This window comes from Anoplolepis gracilipes, chromosome 2 (genome assembly GCF_047496725.1).
Source record: "Anoplolepis gracilipes chromosome 2, ASM4749672v1, whole genome shotgun sequence".
Lineage (NCBI taxonomy): Eukaryota > Metazoa > Arthropoda > Insecta > Hymenoptera > Formicidae > Anoplolepis > Anoplolepis gracilipes.
The window spans coordinates 16,389,363-16,409,940 of NC_132971.1; the positions used below are offsets into that span (position 1 = coordinate 16,389,363).

The 20,578-nt window shown below is 41.5% G+C and overlaps 2 protein-coding genes across 4 annotated transcripts in view; one reads left to right on the top strand and one right to left on the bottom strand.

Moving 5' to 3' along the window:
* Window positions 1-20,578, top strand: part of LOC140675109 (discoidin domain-containing receptor 2) — a 146,334-nt gene that overhangs the window by 48,252 nt on the left and 77,504 nt on the right. The window contains exon 1 of one of the 3 annotated variants that reach the window (XM_072909192.1): window positions 1,666-2,160. The exons of the other annotated variants lie outside the window; for them this stretch is intronic. The gene's annotated coding sequence lies outside the window, so the exon portion shown is untranslated. Of the gene's footprint in view, window positions 1-1,665; window positions 2,161-20,578 lie in introns of those variants that run through there. 3 annotated transcript variants of the gene reach the window in all.
* LOC140675134 (uncharacterized) overlaps window positions 1-20,578 on the bottom strand; it is a 216,023-nt gene that overhangs the window by 9,248 nt on the left and 186,197 nt on the right. The window lies entirely within an intron of this gene.

Consider the following 20,578-nt stretch of genomic DNA (forward strand, 5'->3'; position numbering starts at 1 on the left):
GCGCCGCTGTGAAGTTTGGGAAGCAAACTTGTCGAGAGCGATTAATCGTGTTTATTTAAAGATTTACGGCGTGACCGATTTTCCCCGATTAGGCTAGAAAATATCGGACAAGCCGAAATGCATGCTGATGCATTTAAATTTCCCGAGCGAGACGATCAACTGCATAAAATTAACGTCCTATTTGGTGGTTAATTAATCGTTTCATGATGGGATGCAAAAACTCATTATATAATATAATTTTATATAAATATACAGGAAATCCCATTTGAGAAATCTTTTATTTTTATTTAATTTTTATATAAAAATATAACATTTTAAATGAGACATCCTATACTTTATTATGTTTATACAGAACTCTTAATGTGTAATACCCATATGTTTGTGTAAAAAATGTTAACTTTTACAGAACATAAATAGATATTTAGCGAACTGGTATTAGAAAAAATGATGATACCAGTATCTAATGCTTGTCAGACTGTTGCAATCGTTCCGCAAAAAGGGATTTTGTCGCACGCCCATGGGTGCCATAAACACTAATTCGAATCCCACTGCTTGCCCTCGGGATCGAACGAGTCGGAACCGGAAAGTGATAAGACACAATATCTCACAATTTCGCGAGATCTTTATGGGTTTTCACGTCCGGAGCACTAATAAATTATTACGAATGATGACGTTTGAAAATTTACGATCGACCGATAATGTTCCGTCAGTCAAAAAACGAATAACGATATATCCGTTTTCATTATCTCATACCCTTTCGCTAATCATTTACGTCAATTTATATCGATTTAATACTGCGATGATTAATGTTTACACTAGCGATCAATATTTTCCGCGTTATCGTACAATGGATGAACTAAATAAAATTAATCGCCCGCATTTGCTTGATTCGTGAAAAATTTATTGCGGTAGCTCTCAGAACGGATGCACAGAAACTGTATATATATATATATATATATATATATATCTGCGCATCGAAATACATTTTTATCAATTGGGAGCCACATATACCATCAGAAGCTTGATCGATCGAAAGCAAACTGTATATATTATGTGTACATATATACATATATATCATTCACTCTGTGAAAATACATTAAAAATTGTTCTGAAAAGTTATCTCAATAACCCAGCACCCCTCCAGTCCGTCGAAATACTTTACCAGAGGTGTATACGACCTTATAGTTCGGTCGCTTAATTAAGCGAGCCGCGCGCGTATCCGAAGGGTGGAAAAAAGATCAATAAAATCGCTAGTCTACGGGACGACCGCATTCATTCGCCACCCCATTTCTACAACATATTTTGCAACCTCGCCCCCATATACCGGCCTTGGCTGACCTCCCTCTCCCCCTACCTTTCGTACGTACCGTTCGTCGCCCCTCGCTCTTTACCAGTCTCACGTGCTCGTTTCGCTCCCTCTCCCTTCTGTCCACCACAGGGGTGGCGAACCGGCGCGCGCTCGCTAGGGTACGTCGATCCACCACTAGATGGTGACGGAGGGCGAAAGCATAGGCGGGAAGAAGAGACTGCACGCGATCGGACGAGGACGGGAGACCGTATGAGAGAGGGTCTCTCGCTCTCTCTCCCTCTTCCTAGAGCCGCACGGGTTTTCTTCCCCTCTCCTCGGCAATCCCGCCGACGACCAACTGGAGTTTCTCGTCAGCCTGTCAGTTAGTGCCGTGGCGCCGTGACGGTACGGTGTTAGTTGGTACGTCGTTCCTTTCCGGCTGGTCGTGCGCCTCGCATGAAGGGACGGGACGCGTCGCACGTTGTTTCTTCAATGGGGACCTCGTGGAGGCCCGGTGTGAGAAAATACGCGGACCACCGATAGCCAGTGATACACGTTGCCGCAATCGAGACGCGCCACCGGTTATTTTGCATTTTTCTAAATGGATACTTTCGTGTTATCATACTCGTATGTAGTACGTAATAGATTTTGTGTAATCTTACGGGCTTGTAAATAGCGCTCCGTCAAAGTGTACGAGTGAATTTTTTAAATAAATTTATATCAAGTGAAGGAACACACGAAGAGAGAAAGAAAGAGAGGATCTATCAGAGACCAATTGTGATCGATGATTTCTTTGGTGCTCTTTGGTGTGTGTGCGTATCGTCGCTGACATAGCAGAACATCCGAGCGGATACGCGATATACAGTAATAAGGTGAGCATCATTTTTCTCATCCCTCAGTATTATGATACTCTTTTAATCACGCGCACGCCCGTCGAGTGATGAATATGAAATGGAGAACCGACACGCGAATGCAACTGCGACGCAAAAATGATCGAAGAGCGCGGGCGCTCTCGATACGATTCAAAGCAGCGTATAATTCTGTCGCGATATCTCTGTAATTATTAAGAAATTGCCGAGTATAAATCATTGATACGGGAAAACAGTGAACTTCCGCTGTACCGTTTAGAATTTATGCATTAATTACGCATTCATCTGAAAACAGTTTCACAAATAACTTGGAAACTTTAAAACTACTAATATAAACATGTTCCAATAAAATTATTTATAATAGAATCGCTACAACTGTCAATTACATAAAGTAAACAATCAAAAATTGATCTTAAATAATATCTCTAATAATTTCTTTATAAAGAAGAAGTATTTCTTCCTATACTCCTCTCAATTTGAATACATCACATGGACTTAAAAAAAATATTCAAAAAGTTCTCTATCAGTTTTAAGATGATTTTTCGTAGTGATCGGAATTTTATACAAGTTCATTCTTTCCTAATCCGATTCCAAGACGCATCGGTCGAAATCTGATTTTCCTTTTCATTCGTTGTCATTCCTTGTCGTCTCATCCTTCATTCTGGAAATGATCGTGATGAAACCGTGAAGCGTTCCGTGGATTTCGGGCAAGAACTCGAGATAACACCGATTAATTCTGTAAGCTCCATTTCCAACGAAAAGCGAGTGTTAGGAAAAGTCGAATGAAAGGAGATAAAGAGTGAATAAGGTGGATTAGCGAGAAGAGACCCTCGAAGGGTTCGTCGACGACTGTTGGCATGCGGAAGAAAGGGGACAAATGAAATTTCGTCGCGGCAAATTGTCCGAAAGCGATGCCGCAGAAATCACCCCGACGATTAACAGAAGATCTCCTAAGACTTGCTAATTTCCTGCTTGAAGCGCCGGGGTAGGGAAAGGTAATATCAAATCGGAACTCCCATCCATTAGCGCGGCAATCTATTTGTTGGAGTCGGCTTAAATCCTCTGAATCGAGACGTGAACTGGTTCGCCAAGAGTTCTTTAATCTTCACGGCCTTTAAAATACGACTCACGTATTTCCAGATCCACGTACTTTCGAGGTAGCAAAATAACGCAACAGGCAATGACGGATGAAAGAGAGCGAAGGAAGTCGAACGGAATTGGAAATGGTCCAAGGAAGCCTCCGATCCTCCGTTTCTATCCGATTTCGATTCCTACCGAACCAATGCCAAGTTGGAGTAAATTAATTGTACGTGTGTTTATTGCCAATTACTGGGATCGTTAATGCATTTGGACAGATGCCGAGTGGGTCATTTCTTTCGTGAAAATATATAATGTCAAGAGCGCATGTTCTGGTACCAAGAGCAAACGTGGAGAAAGAGAGAAAATCATCATTACGGTTATATTCTCGACTTACATATCTCGACGCCTTCGAGAATGGGAACACGATTCGGAAAGACATAAACTGTCGTTATGAGAAATCGAAGATCGTGCCTCATTCTGTCGAATATCAAGCGTGTTCGGCGTCGTTCGATTTTAGTGAATTTAAGCGTAGTCAGGAAAGTAGGTTCTGAATATTGATAAGGCGATATGAATATATTCATAGAGGCTAACAGTTTATTTCTGCAGTCAGTTCAAATCGGTTCGCATTGATCATTCTTCGATTCGTGCGAGAACCTTTCGTCGGTAAATTCAAACGATTAATATTCGTGTAGATTCGTGTTCCTACGTTCCGTCGGAGAGCACAAAGTTCTCCTATTGCGAATCCAAAATCTTTCAATTTCCTTATTTCCATTCCTTCGTCCGTGATTAGTCGACGGCCTACGACAGCGTGCTTGACAGTCTCGCGACCTTTAACCTCGGCTTATAATATCTTCGTTACGAGACAAGAGTCTTGTGATTTTTTACGACGATTCTCTCAATGATTTCGCAACGAAATTGATGAACCAATCGAAGATGATGTCGATAGATGACGATCATAAATTATTGTCTAGTTATTGTTAATCTTGCACGAACGACAGTTTGACGATCGATACTTACAATATTGTCTCGCATTATCGAGACGTGGAGATGATAAATTCCGTCGGTTCGAGCATGTGCAAGAATAGAACGATAAATTAATATCGACGCGATAAATTTTCCGCGATGTAGACAGTGACGTTACCGAAATAATCGAAATGCTAATTATTCATTTGCATAATTAACGCGAATGCAGTAAAGCGACCTCCGGCGCACCGTGAGCGGTCCCACATGCCATTGGAGATTAACGGTAGCGTGCGTCCTCTGTTAATGTTCATTTTGAATATTAACTCCTCGGAAATGAACGTGCACGATCGTCGAATCATTATTACGGCCGAATTTAACGCGGGTGGGTGAACCGCGCGTATGTAGCCGCCACTATGAATTTCCAGCGCTATCATTTTCAGAATCGCCTGCTGCTGCGAGTGTCGTGCAGAATCGCGATGACACACCGTCATCATCGTAAATCTCCATCGTCACCATGGCTATCTATATAATTGAAACTTCCTACACTGTCATGTATTTGCGTCGTTCATTATGTTACGAGTAATAATGGTGTGTAAATTTTATGATATACGCCAATCACACGTCGTGGAATTCATATATGTGTGGAGAAACTAATGTAAATTGCTATTAACTCTGCTTTAATATAAGAATGTAAAAAAATATATTATAAAAATAAATTAAAAAATATTTTTTAGAGAGAGAGAGAGAGAGAGAGAGAGAGAGAGAGAGAGAGAGAGAGAGAGAGAATGCGTAGCTAAAGCAAAGGCAAGAAATACAACATTTTTTTGTTACAACTCTCTTGTATAAGAAGAAACTAAAAGGTGAAAATTTGAGATTAAATAAAGGTCCTTCAATTTTTTGTGATCATAACCGTTACATTCGTTTTGTGCTATTTTTTTTCCTCTGAAACGTGGCATACGTCGTTCACGGTCAATTTAAAAAAAATTCCTGTCCCTTCGTTCTAAAGCGTATTCTCGGTGTTTCGGACATGGCTCCTCTCAAGCTCGCTTCCCCGTAGATGTCCAAACACGAAAACGAAACAGCGGGTGGGCTGTAGGCTCCGATGATGGCTTCGCGTCAACGAGAACGTATCAGCCAGCTGCCGGCCGACAGATTCAAAGGCGGTTGGGGGTCCCTGCACCTGATTGCCGGACATCTATCTACCCCCGGACAGAAGGTGTAGAAACTCCGTGGGAATCCACCACTCTTCTTCCACCCTCTATGCGTAGTTGTTGCACAATGGTCGAACGCGCACGGCCGTGAGATAATGGCTTTCTAATTGCCGCATGCGATCGTATATCGCTATCGTATGGCCAGTTTCACAAAAAAAGAAAAGTAAAATCAAAAAAACGAGGCGAAATAAAAAAGGCATCTTAGGAAAGAAAATAAATATAAGAGGGAACAATGTCTTGCAAAAGAAAAAGACGAGAGTGTAACTTACAACTTCACATATATTTTCTACGGTAATTAAAGTATACATACACAAATAATATAAAAGCGAGAAATGTTTTTCATATGGTAATTGGAAAGCGTTGACACTTTTTTTGGATCGATAAACGCTTAATTGACAAAATATTATCGGCGCGTTTTTCAGCTGAACCAAAAGATTGCTGTGTTTATTAGAATCGCTCGCAGACGACCTCTCGATCCGTGGACATCTCCCCTCAGCCATCATCCGGATGACACATCGAGCCCCGGAATGTGCTGACGCTTAATAAAATAGGAGCGCCGGCCATGACCTTAAACAGGGAAGGGGAGGAGAGCGCAAAAGTAGTTTGATGAGAATACGAGTGTAGTGATTAACGGCGATTTCGCGAGCTAGACCATTTGTCAGGTCAGATTGTAACGACCATCGCGCGGACATTGTTACGCTTTAATGCTCATCGTCTATGTGAATCGAAGAATTGATCCATCGGTTTAAGTAAATTGATTATAAATTTCGAGCGGCTTAGAGAACACAGGTAAAACATGGATAAAGAACGAGAAAAAGGAAGAGATCATGCTTCTCGCCCAGCTATTCACGTTGCATCTTTCGCACGTCATGGTTTTAAATGCCCACGCTTGTTTGCACACTCGCTCGTTCATTCCTTCTTTTGTTCTCTTTCTCTCTTTTTCTCTCTGCTCCCTTTTGCGACGGAGCGTGTCAGAGAGACCGAGAGAGTGAAAGGATAAAATATGCAAGACGACATAATGTTACCTCCTGAGGGATACACCTGACGTAGGAAGAACGCTCGGAGTGTCTGTACCGAATATATCCACCCTCGGGAATAAGCGACCTGGCCCATAATTCATTCTAAATACTTGTATGCTAATAACGATGCCACGGCGCAACGGAAATTTACTATTCCCAGGCGTTCTCCGGTAGTCTTTCCTCTCTTACCTCCGTTCTCCTTCCACACTTTATCCTTTTATTCCTGTCGCTCTCTTCTGCGTGTCTCCAACCGCCAACCTTACCTGCGTGCTCCCTTTTATTCGCTGCTACCAACCGTACCAGCCACTGTGAGATGCGGTTCAAAGAAGCGACATATTAGCTTTACATTATACGGGCGGTGGAATTTATGCAACGGTCGCGAGATCCGTAAGGATCATAAAGTCCATTATCTCGATCGTTTATCCACGACAGCGCGTCTCAGCGCGCTTCAGTACCGCGACTCCTTTTTCTCTTCCCCCTTCCTTCGTCTTTTTCCATGATTTTCTTTCTGGTCTAGCTATGAAAAGTCGACGGAGAAACAAAATTGAAATCCTTCTCTATGGATGGCCTGCGGAAAATGGACGACGCAGATTCATCTGCTGAAACAGTAGATGCACTCCAAGAAACTTGCTAGTATACGACCATATATTTTGAGCCTTTAAATCTTTTCCTCTCACCCCTTGTAACAGTGCCATAAAGAACATTCAGAGAGATAGGGCCAGTCCGTTATATTTTGAAGATTCTATTTCGACGATTCGAGGCTGGCGAATATCATCAATGAAATGTACATATATGTATATGATTTCAAATTTTATTATTATTTTTTACAATTTTGTGGATTTCATTAAAATTTGTTTAAACTTGACAATACGTTTTTAAATATTATTTTAAATTAACTCAGGAATAACATCAGGAATAACAGTTTTGCTCTTTACTTTTATAATGAAAATTGTGAACACAGAATAATATAATACAGCGAGATAATAAGTTGAACATGTATTTCAAGTTATGAAACCCGAATTAATTAACAACACTGAATTAGAAATTATAAGCAGCAGCGAATGTTACATTCAATCGTAATTATCCTTATAAAATCATAATTCTCTTTTAAATTACGAAAAACTTTTCGTTTTGTTAGCAATATTGAAATATTGTAGGAATATTCAAATGCAATGAGAAACTTCCTATAGGGAGATGTTTTATGTTTTAAATCGAGTTTTTTCGCTTTAATAACATCTATAATTTATTTTTTATATTCTAAAATAATAGATCATTCAAAGACGAAAAATATTAAATTAAATGAAAAAAATGCAGCATCATTTTTTTCTCTCTTTCTCTAGAAATAAAAAATATGTAAAAATAATTTTCTGTTGCTTACCATTTATTATTTACGATTAAACTCATTTATTTCTCAAGTGTCAATTTGTGTAAGAATCTTAATATTTACTTACTATTACCTAAATTGACGTATATGTATCGTCACGGTAACGCAAACACTTTGTGTTTTGAAAAACGAACAAATATTTTAAACAATATTTTAAACGCAGGAGATGCATTTTTCGTTCCTTAAAGTCTTATTCGATTTTGTTAATGATATATCAAGTTTCGCAAATTGGTCCTCGATGCATTATATTACTTGCGAATATTTAGCCAGCGAAAATTTACATTCACTCTTTTCTTGGGAAAATATGCTAATCATGGTATAAGAGTAGAATTTAAAAAATTAAAAGACGCGAATATCGAATAAAACGAGAAATGTATGATATTTTGGGCGCCACACCTTATTAAAGTTTTTTGAACGTGTCAATTCGCGTGACCGTTTTAGCCGCCACTTTATGCAAATTGCATATCATCAACAACCGGATGTCATAAGCGGAAGGATAAACGCTTTCTTTATCGCCGAAAAATCGGTGACAAGACCAAACGGGAATGCGCGCGTGGCTAACAAGGTCCTCTCTTTCGAATCTCACTCTGAATGCTACGCTAACGAGTTCAGCCGGTAAATTATTTCGTAAAAGGGAACGTTTTACATGGTCTGCCGCGGTATTCGAATAATAATTTCCGCTGTGGCGACTTTATAGAGTCACTACGAGTCTCTAAACGTTACTCATAAGCTACAATCAATTTCGTAACGACTATGTCTGCGTGCGTGCTTGCATGGCACTGTGAAATTTCTTAACGTCAATGCGACGTTCTCGAGAACCCTTTTATCGCAAGAACACTTGATGCATGCGGTATACTTTTTATATTCATTATGATTTGAAACGCTTTATTATTATATCATGATATTGTTGTTAGATACTAGCAATAAATTTATGTGAAAATATTCTCTAGTCACACGAAACTAATTGTATTTTATTAAAATAACTACATTTGTTATTTTACATTTAATAGATAAATATATATATATATATATATATATATATATATATATTAAATTGTTTTTCTCAAATAATAATTTTTTAATTAATTTCTTAGAATATAAATGCAACGTTTAAAAACACTTAATTTGATAAAATTGATTGTTAAGTATTGCTTTAATAAAATAAATTCCATGTATTTATTTATTCCATTTTTTTTGTATTCAAATAAGGCAATATATGTTAAGTCAGATAAAAAAATATTTATCACCTTTGAGCAATTTTAAGAAATGAATCTTGCATCATATTGCCAATTAGTACCAACAATTTCATTAATTCCCTTTTTTGTAAGCCGTTCTCCTCTCAATACCGTTGAAATTCTTTAATCAGCAATAACGAGGTTTGCAATTTAATTGAATCGGAATTTTATAATCACACATCGTATTCTGTTAAACGAAGACGATAATTTAATCGAAACGTAAACTAAATTAATTGCTTCTTAAGATGCTATATACAGACGCGTTTTAAAACTTTTAAGGCACATATCGACAAACGGCTCATAACATTTGGCTTATCCGACATCGCCTTTAATTTAATTCAAATTTATATTCCAAAAAAAAAAAAATAAAATGTCAGTAAAAACGGCGACAATTTAATTAAACCTAAATTAAGTTGACAATCGTTTACAGTATATATCGGATTAATGCTATTACGTCTCGTCGGTGGTCGCCGGCATCGCACGGAATACAGAATATCCAATTTAAAAGTCTTAAGAAACTTAAACTCCTTCCTCCTTTTCGTGAAGAGTACGGAAAAGCGGGGGTACGCTCTCGTCCCTCAAACTCATCCGCGGAATAATAGATAAAGCGTACTTTTGCCTCGACACGTTCGCGACACTGGAAGGGACGGAAAAGTCTCTCCGGCTTATCGTCTGCGTGAAATTAGCATGCAAGTCTGTCCGCGGCGTGTTCCTAAACGACGCCGTGAGGTAAAACATTATACCACGGAAAAAGTCGGCGGCGTCGCGTGGCAGGACGAATTTTCAAACGTCGTACGGGAAATCAGCTACCACAGCCTAAACCACCACTACCATCGCCTCGGAGACATCATTACCCTTTAATGTGTGCGGACATCCTTTGTGTCTTTTGAGGACTTCTCTCACTCCCTCTATATCTCTGCCGCCAGCTGTCTACGTGCCGCTCATCGAGCATACAAAAAAGCGAGAGAGCAAAGGGACACACTGGACAACGCGTGTCGCGTGGGGTTCGAGAAAGAGGGGAGACGCAAAAGGCTGGACACGCAGATGAGAAGAAAAAGAGGGTTTAGATGAAACGAGAGGGAAAACTTCACGGACCGGGTTAGCGATAGGGAGTAAGTAGAATAGATAGATGGTAACTAACCTCTCCTTTTGCTGGATGTTGCTATCACGTGGACGCAAGAAGCCTCCCTTCATTTCATATTCCATTTCATTCTCGTATTCCCTTTTACCAGGCTCATCATCCATTGTCAACTTTTCTCACAGATCTACATGACCAGACATCCCTTGTACTGTTTTTTTTTTAATTATTTTTAAATGATTCCCCTTTCGATCAGAGTCTAATGGTTCTTTATACATGATTACGATAGGCTGAAATTAACCATAACATAGATAATTCGCTAGTATGTATCAATGAGATTACGTATGAAATTTACGAATAAATATTGTGCTCTTTATTTAGTTTTATATAAAATACTATTCTCTTTTTATATATATGTATATTTATTATATTGTCACAATTTTTAAAACGTATTACTCTTACATATGAATAATAATTGGTCCGATTCTTTGGCAGAACAATAAAATATTTGTCGAATATGCTTTAAAAATTCAAAAGAAATCTAAATATAAAAACTTCAAAAAAGATCATTAAAACACTTTGCTCTGCCATCGTCGAAGATCGCAATAGTTCAAATCAAATGAATCCGTTCCCCAAACAAGCGTGAAGTACCACCGGTTTCAATAGGACAATGAATTATTCTGTCCCAGCGAACATTTTCATCCGCCTCTCCGCCGCCGTCGAGAAGCAAGACAGCGAAAGAACGGACGAGAAAGTACCGATGTGACAGGCCCTTTTTTTCGCGAGAATACCGGGGAAAAATCGTCGTTTCGCGAGACAGTTTTATTACACCGCGAGCTCTCGCTCGAATTTTATTATCTACGTTTGCTCCACATTATGCGTCGTACAGACAGAAATTTCCGGAGTGACGTACACTCACGATAATACGGAAATTATCCCCAATGAGATCGCGTTTTAGCTTCATTTAGTGCACATAACTAAAAGCGGTTCTCAAAGCAAACGCGCGTATCGATCTACGGCTAATTGACACTGTTATTACTCACAGTTAAATGCGTAGATGAAGCGAAACAGTCAATTAAATCGATCGAAAAGCAAAGTATATTTACTCAAATTTTTTTAATCACGGATCATGGAATATTATTATATAGGTAACGCAAAGCAGCATAGATGAGTGTATCCTCTTTCGCCTGTCATTATACATTTTCATAGAGAAAAATCTGCGACGGGACACTGATGCGTATATGATTATATGAAATTGTTGAACGTACATACGCGCGCATAGGATCCTTTAATCTTTCCTGTGTGCAGGTAGCGCGTTGACGCACTTTTCGCCGAAGCGAATCGTTTTACTCGAGCGCCTCTGATCGACAGACTGCTTACGGATTCAATTACGCCGGGTTATCGACTTTGTGACTACGATCCGGTCCAATTACAGCCTCCGCGAGTAAGGAGCAGCAACGATTAATGGAGAAAAAAATGGTCCGGCGTCCGGCGATTATAGATCGGCGTTGGGTCACAGTTAACTAGCTCGCTCGATCGCGAAAGGTAGTAATCTCGTGATTCCGCGTCTGAGAATTTTATGGCGTTACTTAAGAAAATGGCAATTTTTCCTCATTCACGCATTCTCTGCTCGCCCCTTTTTCTTTCCGAGAAATGCGAAAATAATTAGCGCCGTCGCCTCCCGTCGCATTCGTCTCGATATCTTTTATTTTGTTCAATTTTTAGGTATTCATCGCGCGTACGTGCATTCCTGCCGTTTGATCGCTTCATCAGGAAACACCATCAGTTACGACTTACGACACAAACTTATCGATTCAAGTATTTCCGTCCGCAGCGAGCGTAATTCCGGCTTGCGCGATCGCGCCCTATTGTCTCACGCGCAATTAACGCGCGCGAAGCGCGTTAGTCGGCCTGGGTGCTCGATTACACACGCTTCTTAATTTAGTGCTGCGCTCGCAGAGGCAATTAATGCCTCACGAGTTGCCATCTCGTTGGTTTTAGGAGAGGCGTGTGCCACCAATGCTCCCGCATTCGCCTCGATCCCCTTGTCCAGCATTATGGATGGACGGTCGAGCCTTTATTAATCCCGTTATACGGTTCGGTTACCAAGGATGAAGCGAGGAGGTCAATCAGTTGTAATTGCTCTTCCGGTTCGGAGATTTTATGCAGAAGCGCGATGCGAGATTTAATCCTTGACCCCTTCTTGCTTAGGTATAATATATGTCAAGAAACACTGTGTCATTTTTTGATATATTTTATTAACTCGGACTAATGTAATAATGAATAATGTAAACAGTTACTTTTTATATATACATTAAAAAATTCTTATTAAATTTCCGCTAATCTTTCACTAATCTTTTACCTCGGAAGCTTTTAATATTATCGAATTTCACTTTAACAAACCGCAAAGGTTCAAGATTTTAATCGCGCAACGCTTCACGGTCGATCGATCGCGCCTCATCACGTGACGTCGGCGAAAGGAGCACGAGAAAAAGAGAGAACCGGAAGCTACCTTCACCGGTAGCCGTCGGAGCGCTACCCCTGTTCAAATAATAAGTCCGAATGGAAGTTAGATTCCAGCGCAATTGCCCGGGGCAATTCCACCGCGAGTCGCAATATCCCAACCCCGAAGGGCGAACGGCCGATGTGAGGAGAGGGGGAGGGGGAGGGGGAGGGGGGACGAAACGAGCAAAGAACTCTCGGAAGGCTTTTCTATCGCGCTTCGCCTCTCGCCAAGCTTTCGGGGACTTTAATCGCTTTAACTGCTTTTTGCGCGCCGGGGGACTCCTGACGGACGGGCGAGCAGAAGGAGCTAGAAAAATAGAGGAGACAAAAGTGAAAAAAGGGAAGGATACGGAGGAGAGGGATCTCTCTCATTGTCGGATGTGCCGCGAGAGAAGAACGACTTTTCTGCGCGGACGACAATAAGATCGTCATGCGTTTTCGTTTTTCGCTCGATTCACGCTATCTCTGGCTTTCGCGCGCACGCACGTGAGATCTCTTTCCCTTCTGTAGCGTATGATTTTTCATCCTTCCAGTTTCGGTAGCGGACCGTGCCACGGGACGCGCGAGCGTGACTCGTTATTTCCTAGAGAGATCCCTCAAGAAAACCTCTTGTGAAAGTTCTTTCTCCCCAGCCAAACTCGGCTCCATTGTCGGATCATCGTGACCCCTATTGAATCGAAACCCTCGTGAAGGAAGTCATCGTTGCCGGTCGACGGGGCTGGCTCGTCCAACTTCTCCTCCTCCGACACTACAACGTCGTCGTTTTGCCTTGGTGTCGTTGTCGTTGTCTGTTTCTTCGGGCCGAATAAGTCGAGAGATATCGCGACGAGAGTTAAATCGATATCTCCTTTTTGCTACTCCGCTGAAATGTCTTCAAGAACCGCGGATCGAAGTAATTAGAGGGGACGCTCACGCGAGAAAGAAAATGAGCTTAGACTTTTCAATGCAGAAAATTTAACGAAAGTCTATATATGACACTAGGACGCTACATTTTCAATAACTTAATGTTTCAGCTATTCAAGTTGAAATCTTTTTATTCAATGTAATCCTATAATCATAAATTGATACATTTTGCGTAAAATATGTGAATACACTCGTATAAGAGTTTATTATACACATATAGTACACTGTTTCAAAGAATATTGCACGATGATTTTAAAACCAGATTCAAATGCAAAATCGCTTATAGAGAATCGGTTACATTCTTATAAACGACACTGAAGTGTCAAGTTATTCGAAAAAAATATTATCGCGCGTATTCTCTCACGAAAAAAGACAAGAATGAAAATAAATACGCCACGCAAAAGCAAGAAATAACAACACCTCGCTATGTTCTATCATTTTAAACAATGAAGGGATTAGGATTCGTTTCGCTTTTCTCACGCGGGGGATGGAACCTCGAGGCTTTTCACGTCCCGTTCCTCGCGACTCTGTCGGGCGTGCAAAACGGAAGGACTTAACCGCTACACCTGCAGGAATCCGTAAGACATCCCGAAGTTTATCCGGCGCGGGCTCTTTCAGTCGAGAGATCAAACGGATATCTCTGATAATCCACTTAGACTAGATAGGGAGTCGCGAAAATGCAGGGAGAACGAGGGAGGACGGTAATAGGGCGTCCCGCAGTGATGGATTCGACGAAGGCGAAAACCGTAGGCCTCCTCGAATACCCGACTGAGCGTGAGCTCGCATCGACCGACCAGAATAAACCAGAATAAAGCCGGCTCCTTTTCTGGGACCCTCCGGTCCCAAAAGTCAGTTATTCTCCCCTGCGGCACTATAAAAATTGGGTCCATGACAATAAAAGAGAGAGAGAGGGGGGGGAGGGGAAAGAGACGCCCCTTTAACGTGATTCTTCTGCTTCGGTTTCAGCTGCGCCGCATTATGTACGGCCTGACGACCCATTCGATTTATCTCGAGGGAGGGAAAGAGGGGCGGTATATATATATATATGCTACTTCAGTGTTTAAAGCTGGCTTATTAATTCGCAGCGTGCACCTTTTGTCCTCGTTTTTCCTAACCGGCGAGCGCTCCCGCTCCTGCGGAGGCGACGTCAGACGACGAGACGCGGATCCGTGACTCGCTTTACGTGAGATCGAGCGGATCACGATGGGCCTCTACCTCTGGCTGCGCTCGTGATCGAATCGATTTCGCGCCGATTGCCTCCGTTCTGTTCCCATAGCGAGAAACGCGGCGTGCACGATTGCATCGGGTACACCCCTGATTCATGCTCTACACGAACATGCCTCTTAATGGCGATCTTTGAATCTACTTGCTTGTGTGATATGAGTTTTCACATCAAATGCAGTAACTATTTAATTTTGCTGTTTGAATAAATCAATTAAAATTATTTTTTCCTGTTTATATGATACACCATCAAATGATAAAAAACTGATCCTTTGACAAATTAGAGGTAATATCATAAAACGATCATCTCTGCGAAATATTATCCATCTCAAACAGAGACGTCTGTTATATTTCTCCCGGCGAATCGTACCGAAAGAGTTACGCATTCGACGCGGGTAATTTAGCGGGACTAAAAGAACATAACGTACATAAAATACAGCGGAGATTGTTATCGTCAAAGTGTAACGAGGACAGGGGATACGAAGTTTCGCCCTGAGGTCTGTCTGGCTTAGAAACGCTCGTTCGACGATTCCTCGAGGCTTCTAATGCTCCCTGAAGCGTATCTAACATCGATTCCGGCTCTGCAAAATCAAGGGGAATTTCGGGCTTTGTATACTAGCGATGCCGACCCGAGTGCACGACCGCATCTGCCTGGATAAAATTCTTCGAGACTTCCTTCTTCGCCGATCCAACCTTCTTTTTTTCGTCGAGTTCAGGCTGCGATATAGCATAGAAATTACCGCGACACCGTGGCGCCGCGATTTTTATGAAATCCCGTAGAAATTACCGTGAAGGGATCGTCCCCTGATCGTGACTTAACTTAGCGATACACATCACCTGGATATATTACGATGATGGCAATCAATCTTCCAAATATAGCGAAAATATTCACTTAACATCTTCTCAATATAATAGAATCATAAAAAAATAATTACATGTATGTTTTTGCAAGTGTTTTTATTTTATTCTCCGCGATTGAAAATAATCACGACCTAAGGCAAGATTATCCTGTCTTCGACAAGCGTGTAGCAATGTGGGACCGCCTCGCAGAAATTACCGTGGAACGTTCGTATTGGCTGTAACATAGGCAGCCAGCCGTTAAAGACGTTCCGTCTGGGTGTCCTAGATGCACCGTCAGTCATGAAGAATTTCGGGAATTTCATTGGTAAGAAGAGAGATATTCATGAATTGCTGTGGCGAACGTATACCCGTTTCGAGAGAAATGTGAAATGAAAAGGCTCGTGACGATAAAAATGGTTGGCCCGATTCCAGATACTTGGGATTTCTGCGAGCAGCAGCATTCTTTGATATATCGACGGCGATATTCTATAAGTAACATTGTCACGAGAGACGTCAAACTCGTAATACACTACGATATTTTTAATAATCGAGCCTTTCTATTTTCCTCGTTCTTTCCTCACGTGATACATTCTTTTATATCTACGAATATGAGAGAGTACTGTAGAATTGAAAAATATGTTATTCTATTTATGTTATTCTATTTATCTATTCCGTGTGGTCATATTAATAAAATGGAAGGAGAGAGATACAGAATAAATATTCTAATGCGAGGGAGAACATTGGAACCTAAATTACCAAAGTTGTAACGATATATGAATATATCTGTAAAACGCGTAACGAGGACCCGACACGTGGTGCATTATAATCTTTCTACTTCCGCTTTCTACTTCGGTAACAAAGTTTCGCCCAACGCTTTCGTAGAAATTATCGCGGCTCCGGAGTAAACTGCGGGGGCCAAACGTTGCCAAACTCCAAAGTTCGTCGGAATTCGGCGCTCATTATTAACGTCCGCGTAGCGAAGTGACGCACTCGAGGTACTCGTACCGGCGCGTTGTTACTTCGCAATTAACTGCCGGCCAATACGAAATTGCGCCGCGCAGGTGCGGTTTTACGGGATGAATTTGTATGTAAACAGGCTTCGATCCATCTCCATCAGCAGCCGAGCCCTCGGAATTGGAGTTCGAGAGCCGTTTGGCTGCGCCGTTAACGGAAATTAATGTTATGAACTCAATGTGCCACCGAACCGGACGTGAATTGATACGACTTTGCGAACTACGCTTATGCCACGATTATGGATTCTGCGAGCCGAACGCATTTCTCCAATGCTATGTCGTACTTCGATTTTCGAACCTCATCGAAATCTAGTTACCAGGCGTATCATTTAATCTTCTTCGTCCAACTCAACATCTGCAAGAGTAAACTTTTTTCACTTTAAAATCTCACATTTTATTTATACAAATATACTATGAGAAAATCTCTCTTATCTTTATGTCTCTCCTTTTCATCTTTGCTTTTATTTATGATATAATATTTACAGTTTGTTAATTTTTTAAACGCGATTAAATCTCAACAAGTTTTCACGTCGTACAAAACTATAGTATCGGTATCGGCTCATCCGTACGATTGACGTCGCGCGAACAGAAAGTGGCTGACGACAGATTAGATGGAAATTGCATCGTCGAGAAACAATTTTAACTGCTCGTATTTGTATGTAAACAAGCTTCGATCGGTCGCGGTTCTGCATTCGCGCGACATCGCGGTATCGCGACGAGCGCTTACCCCTAGCAAAACCGTTGACGGAAATTAACGATATTAAGTCAATACGGCGGGGAAGAGAGGAGGGGACGACGGATGCGAATTGATATAACTTTATAGACCGCGCGCAGCGACTCTCGCACACCCCGACGATAATCTGCAGCGAGACAAATGTACCTCCGCGAAATTTCGAACGGCACCCCGAACCCGGCAACCGAGCGGGCACCAGCTGTCCCATTTAATAGAGCAATAAAGACGTGAATGGAGCTTTGATTTATGCGGCTTCTATTATCATTTCAGTTCGGAAAGGATAACATAACGTACATTTCGGATTTCGCTACGGATTCGAAACGATACTTGATTTACTCACAACAAACGAGCGAACGCGCAATTTTTTCTTTTTTTCATTTCGCTCTTTTTGATATTTTTTCCCATAGATCCGCGTTTAGGTAAAAATGTCCCGCGCAGGTAAAAAGCTATAGACAGATATATTTATCTCTTTGTAAAAAAAAAAAAAAAAAAAAAAAAGCAATACACGTGTGTGCGATATGTTATACGCTTCGCGGTACGCCAGTCAGAAAATGCGAAAAGATATTCAACGTATATTAATCTTGTCATACGCGGCACGCGCGTCGTTCTGTTACGCGTCGCCATTCTCGCTCAACGTCGAAATTCGCTAGGGTGTCCCCTAAATTTTCCGCGACGGGGATCATCGCGCGCGCTTTGAGAATAGCGAACGGTAAGAGCTCAGAAACGCGTATAACCGGTTCCCCATGGCGTCCCTAAATACCTCGTACATGGTGCTGACATTTTCACGCAACGCGCAGTGACATTCGTCACCGTCGACGGCATGGAAAAACGAGGAAAAAAAATCAGGGGAGAAAGACGAAAAGAGATAGAGAAAAAGAGGGAAAGAGAGAAAAAGGGAGACGAACGTGCAAGGCCCCCCGTTTAACGATCCACCTGTCGTCGGGCGAGTATTAGGTGAGTTCGTACGGCACGTTCTAAAAATATGACACCACGTGCTGCGACCGTGGCGGAAATACCGAACACCTCAGCCGTTTGCGACATTCGTGATCGAGCGAGAACGCATGAGAAGCAACGGAGCGCGTTCCTCCCCTTCTCCCCTCCGTAGAATCCTACCTCTCCCTTCTGCTTGTTTACTCATTCACCAGTCCGTCGTTGGTAAACTACCGGCTCGTTTGCATGCTGGCGCCACCACTATGATCGAGACAGCGTATATATACCCCGGGGCTCGATCAAGCGTACGACGCGAGCGATAAATGCAAACGAAGGAAGGAATAAGACTTCCTTACACGAATGCGTCCTCGCGTTTTCGCGCGCAAGCGGAAGCAACTCGATGTATGTACTACGCTTGCAAATAGCCGAGACGACATGTTATTTCGGTGTAGAAAAAGTCGTGCACGTTCTCAGACGAAGAACTCTCGGCGGAGCACGTTTACGAGTCGAAGAGCAGATGGGAATCGCCGAATTATTTAAATCCTTGCTTTCAGAGACCTAGGTTAAGACGTGTACTTAAACCACTCGGGAGTTCTATCCTTTAGCTTCACGTTATAGATTAATAATGAGATATTTCCATATCTTTTTTCCTTTCATTTCTTATTCGCAAACAGCTCTGGTCATACAGTACATTTTTCAGAGCGCACTATTACAACATTATTAATAGCGTATCGCGCGATTATCTCTGTCGATCAATACAACCGGTCTACCTACGAGATGACCAACGTACCACCCCGTAGAGTATAAATTGATATTCGAATCAGTATCGGACTAACCATACCGGATTTTGTTACACGTGTGCATGCCGATGGGAAACATCGTGGGCGATTTTCACGCGAGACGATGCAATCAACCGTTTTATTACAGTTTCATTATAATTGCAGGAAAAAAGGAAAACAAGAAGAGAAAGAGAGAGAGAGAGAGAGAGAGAGAGAGAGAGAGAGAGAGAGAGAGAGAGAGAGAGAGAGAGAGAGAGAGAGAGGTCTAATAGTACTTTGCGCGCAATTTGCGCCAGGATTATTACCGTGTTTAAATTCGTAATAGCCCGTTAATTTCGAGGTTTCGTTTGTTCAGCTGCAATCGATCGCGAACGATAGGGCGAGGCTCGAGCGCGCGACGTACAATCGACCCTACGCAAGTACGGACTTATCCATCCTCGATGCGTCAATCGTCGGCGTTTCTCTTTTTCTCTCCTCTTCAATTTTAAACTAACCCTTGCATTGCAAACTCATCAGTCTCGCGCGATCCGGTCATTAAAATGCAATGGAAGACGCGGAGTTCTAGATGAAAAGAGAGAAAATATCGTGCATCATACGATGTTCCTTTCATCGCGCTCCCTCGCTGGAAAAATTGTATAGACTACATTCCTGATGGGGAGAGAGAAAGAAAAAAAACGAGAGAGAAAAAGAACATAGAACACACGTCCTTTATTATTTACTTTCGTATTATAAGCTTTCGCGAAAAAAAGTAAGCATAATGGATGATATTTAAACGTATGCGCGGTGTGTGCAGATGGATTTAATTATGTGAGTAATTGAAGAATACGAATGTGTCCGTTACTAATGAATACTTTACAAAAGGAAATGTGTGACGGCGCTAAATCAATTCCTGTCATAGGAATAAAAAATGACATAATGAAGGATTATTTTTTTCCTTCCATTTCCAAGGAATATTTTTAAATTTAACCCGTCGTCATACACGAAGCATTGTTAATAAATCATTTGATATTCCTGTCAAAGGGAATTCTGTATTATTTCGTGAAAGAGAAAGCACGCGAAAAGGGTTTCAAAAACGTGTGGGCTTTATAATCGAGTTATAATTGTCAGGTTCTATTGAGTTTACCTGAATATATGAAAGAATGACGCATTCGAGTCACGTAGGAGCCACGCTTCCTGAAGAAAAAAAAAGAGTCTACTTCCCTGGCTCGTCGCGGAAGATTTTTCCATAATCCTATGACGCACGTATACGCCATGCAACAGTGACGGGCACGTGCCGGCCGTTATGACTTCCTTTGCAACCAAATTTAATTTACAACGGCCGCCCGCGGTGCTCAATTTTCGTTCCCCTTTTGGCTCGTACTCTCGAGAAATAGCCTCCTCTCGCTACCGTGTACCGCGTCTATGATTCTCGAGATAAATAAACACGTACGAGCAACAGTTCATAAACGAACTAATTTTACGCTTCTGTTTTATGTCTACTCGTAAGAAAAGTCAGCCACGTGTCGATTATCTATTTATTTATGATTT